This window comes from Malania oleifera, chromosome 6, assembly GCF_029873635.1.
Source record: "Malania oleifera isolate guangnan ecotype guangnan chromosome 6, ASM2987363v1, whole genome shotgun sequence".
Taxonomy (NCBI): domain Eukaryota; kingdom Viridiplantae; phylum Streptophyta; class Magnoliopsida; order Santalales; family Ximeniaceae; genus Malania; species Malania oleifera.
Window position 1 is genome coordinate 6,109,896 of NC_080422.1, and position 5,493 is coordinate 6,115,388.

Sequence of the window (5,493 nt, forward strand, 5' to 3'; positions counted from 1 at the left end):
AACCAAACACCTACCTGTCTAGTGCTGAACCTCTCTGAAAAGCTACGGGTACTTCTAAAGTATTTTTGTCTCTAATTCCCATGAATCTTCCTCCGCTGCATGATTACACCACAACACCTTCACTAATGGTATTTCCTTAGTATGCAATTCCTGTATTTTTCAATCCAGAATCTAAACTGGTACCTCCTCGTATGCCAAAGCATCCCTGATCTCCAACTGTTAAGATTATAAATTTACAACAATTACAAATGACAACACGATTAAGAATGATTGTAGGCTAGATATCTCCGTGTTGACTTGACCTTGATTTATGCAATCTGCCTTCATTCAGCATGATTGTAGGCTAGGTATCTTCTGTGTTGACTTGGTCTTACTTTATGCAATCTGCCTTTATACGTATTTATTTTATGGTGTTAAAAAATTTATTGTGTGTTTATCTCTACATGTGTTGTCGAGCTACATGTGCGGGGGAATGTTAAAATTTGATATACATTGTTAGCCCACAACCTAGGCCGACCAACTTCTCCCACAACAAACTGAACCCAAGATTTAAATTCAAATCTTCTGTGTGTGTTCGGCCGACCGGTCCTAAGCATTAGTCCACCAAACCTCTCGGGTTCTCAATTTTCAACCGTGCTAATCAGGGGTAAAATTTAATTAAACAAATTCCAAAATTCCCACTATGTCCTTAACGGTTATTTTTTTTGGGAATTCTATAAATACCCCATTTTAAAGCTTAATTATAACTTTTGATTAGCACAAAATCCTTTGAAAATTTCTTGAGCTATATTTTTCCTACTCATTCATTTGCAAGCACATATTACTCTCTCTTTGCTATTGTGAAATCTTTTGAGAGAGCTTTGAGTCTCATCTCCACTTGCAAATTATTGCACTTGGTAGATTGATTGGTTGTTATCGTGAGCATTCACATTTGTTTTCAAAAGTCCATACTCTCACATACTTATTCACTATTTAAAATCTTTTTGAGAGTAATTCTTAAAAGTTCTTCCCATATTATTTGATTGATATATTTATTTTGGAAAAACTTTTTCATAGCTTGTGAGTCTTTGCATACTCATTGCAAGACACAAAGGCGTGCTTTTGTGTTGATTGAAAAATAATTTTTGAAGCAAATCTTCATTGCCACCTATACTTTCATTGTTTAAAAAAATATTTGTGGTAGATATTTTTCTTTGTGTGCTTTGAAATCCTTGATATATACATAAGAGTGCATTATACTTTAGCATCAAGGATCATAGTCTTTTGCATCTCTCACATTATTACATAATACATTTGCTTTGAGAGATATAAATCCAAATACTCTATTGAGCATAAATCTTTATCATACTAGAGTGCATTGATTGAATTGTAGTACATATCTGCTTGTGTAAGAAGTAAATTTATTTGCACGCAAATTGTTACATCTTTATTGTATTCCTAGCGTGTGATCGTCGGAAGAGAATTGCACTAGCCTGTAACGTACACCAGATTGTTTAGACCTGGTTAAGAAAGCACCGAATTGCTTAGACTCGATTAAGAAAGCACTGGATAGTTTAGACCCGATTAAGAAAATCAAGTACACCTTTCTAAGGTGTGGTTGTAAAGATTGTGGTCAACCCTTTGAATCTGACCTAGGGTATTCCCTTGCCCAGTAAGGAGAGGGTATTGTAAACGGTGACGCTTCACTCATAAGTGAGCAAAATTAGTGGAATCCTCTTACTCGTTAGCTTGAGGCGAGGATGTAGGCAAGTTTGGTCGAACCCCGATAACATTTTTGGTGTCTAATTTTAATTTCCGTAATTTAATTCCTACACTTGAATGTTTATGTTTTATCATTGTGTATGATTGTGAATTACTGGGCCTGCTATATGTGCTTTGAATATTTGCTCAATTAATTGCTCGGGGAATTGAGACTGCTTTAGAAAGATCCTAGGTTGTGTATTATTGATTAAAATTTGAACATAATCTAAGAAGGATGATTTTTTAAATACCCAATTCACCCCCCTCTTGGGAATATACCATGTAGTAACCTAAACAATTATGAGAATTAAATAACAAAGAAATGAGGGGAAAAATAAAATTTTAAAGGGAATGTAGCAGGGTATCCGTTCGTCGACGAAGAGTCTTCTTATGCTCATTGACGTGGACGCGTGTCTCGTCGACGAGAGTTTACTGAGGGGCTATTTTCAGGGCCTGAAATTCGTCGATGAGGGTAATGAGTTCGTTGACGATCTCCCTTCTTGGACTCGTTGACGAGGTGACGTGGCTTATCGACATGGCCACGTGGCAAAAGGTCTATAAATAGCTAAAAAACGACGTTTCAATGAGAAATTTTATTTTCTCTCTATTTTTTTCTCTCTCCTGCTCGGTTTCTCTCCTCTTCTCTCTAGATTTCTCGTCTTGTTACTCTCCGGTTTGACGATCAGAAGTTGCCACGTTGATCCTGGGGAGTTTCTCTACAAGTCTACTGGAATAGATTGTTAATTGGGGCAACTTGGGTACCATCCCAAAATCAGGGTAAGTAGATTATTTAGGTATTTTCAGTATTAGTAGGCTTATTTGAGTCCAAATTTTGTATTATAGGAAAATCTACTAGAGTTTTGTGGAATAAAACTAGGGTATTATATTTTCAGGGATAAGGTGTTTTGGGATCCTGCAGGCATGGTCTGAGGACCCCAGTGGATATTCTTCCAAGAGCCCAGATAAATTATAGTTTAGAAAATTACGAGTATGAAGGTTCGGGAAATTTAGTTGATTTATTGAAAATAGGATTATATGCATTATTTCAGAATTTTGGGGATAGTACGTCGTGAATGTGAGAATAGAGTTGGAGGCGAGCCTCCCACCTAGTTAGGTTAGAGAAATATGTTATGTTAGGGATGTTAGAATATTTATTTATAAATTATATGTTTTCCAGATTAGTATTCAGCTTGAAAATTATTTGTATATTAGAAAATATAGTAGCAGTATATGAGATATTTATTTATGTAGTTGTGTGGCATGAGACAGTATTAGATCAATATATGAAATATACGACTTCCAGATTATTATGTTTTATGGTATCTAAGCAGAAATATGTTTATAAGACCTTATCAAAACAGTACAGAAACAATCTAGTTTTTAGATTGATATGATTTATATTATTATGCAGAGATATGTTTTATCATATTTTACAAGAGTATGGATTACAGTGTTTATACAGATAGATATTTTATAGCATATGTAGATTACCATGATTTTTCAAAATACTAAAAACATAACACTATGTTATTATAGTTTATACAACTCAGATAATACAGTATTTTCATATCAGTTTTTGATGTTATGGTTATTTTCTATAACACTATGGTATTACATTTTACACAGTACAGATATTACAGTATATTCAAGATTAGCTTTCAGTGTTATGGTTATTTTGGAATCATGATTAAATAGTAAGGTAATTATGTATATCAATACTATATAGTATCAGACTCTGATGAATCAGTTTAGTAAATATTCAGCTATCAGAGCACGGTACCGTTGCTATTACAAGATTATAGTGCAACCACACATCTTAGATAGTGTGTGGAAGGTTTCTGTCAACCGTACCTGGAGGGATTGCAAACTCCCCAGAAGACTGGGTTGAGGTGGCCGATTTGACGAGGTAGTTACTAGTTCTGTGCCTAGGAGTGGTTGCAGTTTGGCCGGGTTGAGGATTGGTAGAGTTACAATTGACTAATTTGGTAGGCCAACCAAGATTAAGTCCCGCCTACGGGCCGCACAACCCTGTCATGAGGGGTTAAATCATGACGTGTAGTTTTCCAGGGTAAACATCTCAATTATATATATGTATACAAATTTACAGAATATCAGCAGATATAGTATGATACTAGAAGTATGAAAAGTAGAAAACTTAGATAACACAATTATACCTTAAACTATGATAGATGCAAGTTATATTATATATTGTTTTACTAGTTTTTATAGTTTCAGATATTATCAGTATAGTATTTATGAAACTTAGTTGTCACATACTAGTAATAACATATTTCCTCTTACTAAGCATTGTCTCATTCCAGTGATTTAATATTTTTCAGGTGATCCAGTTAGGTTAGCGGATCAGGTTCGCAGATAGAGAAGACGAGTACATTACCCTATCTGCTGGGTAAGTGTATATAGGAGATAGTATTTTTGAGTAGATGATATTGGGATGATGTGTACGCAGTATTTTTGAGTAGATGATACTGGGATGATGTGTACACATGTGTGTATGGTTGGGATGAGTTACTAAAATTCTGGCATTGTTTATATGGATAGACAATTTTATGTTTTTCCGCTACATAGGTGTGTAATATAATCAAGTTTCCTCAGTGCTCACTTGGGACCTGAGATGTTATAACACATTATACAGGAGTGACAAAATGTTATGTTATACAATTTATTTAAAAAAAAAATGGCATAGATTTTTCGGGTTGTTGCACACCAATTCCAACACGTGTTTGGGTATTATTCAAAGTGCCAATTGAGGATCTAGATGTTGATTTTTTTAATAATTGTCAATTTCTTGGAAAGTTTGAAAAATAAAAAATAGAGTGAAGTGAGATATATATAAGGAATTTAGAGTATCCTCCTATACTTTCTATTTCCTTTTCTTCTAGTTCTCATTGCTCAATCTCTGTTTTATTTTGTTTTCTATGTTTTTGCTCTTCGTATAAATCATGAATACTTGATGTAAAAATGTTACCGTATCCTTAGTTATTCTCAATGGGCTACTCCAACATTTGATGGTACTAAGACTACCAAATGTTCATATTTATTTCCTTAATGTTGGCTAGGGGTGGTAAAATGGGTCGAGTCCTGACGAGTGATCCGTGATCTGCTCGTTTAAAATGAGTTTAGATTTAATACAAGTTGACTCATTTATAAACAGATCAACCCAGACCTGACTTGTTTATGGTCGGTTTAAAAATAAAATGAAGAATTATTTTTTTTTAAATGTCATTTTATATGAAATGTTTAAAAAATTTTAAAATAAATAAATTATATTTTTTAAACAGATGACTTGTTTATTAAACATGCGTATATTTATATTTTTGAAATGCTTATTGACCTAATTAACATGCATTTGATATAACATCGATGCACACTTAATGGGAAAAATCAATATTTCATATTAATATGAAAATAGGACTTTTGAATTGGACTTTCACAAACTATTAAGTTTTGTATTTTAGTACAAGAGAATAAAATTTTCTATATAATTACTCTTAAGGTATCAATACAACCTATATTTGTAATGTATATTTTGAATGAACCAAATATTTTTAAATCTTAAATTACGTACAATAGAAAAGTTATTAAAATTCAATCAAATTATTTGGTTTTACTTTGTTTTAGTTTGATGAAATTGATTAATTTTTTATATCATATCCATCCATAGACCACAGACAACTTGAACAGCTGGATTAATCGATTTAATTTAATTTTAATGGCCTTGTATGAAATGGATAC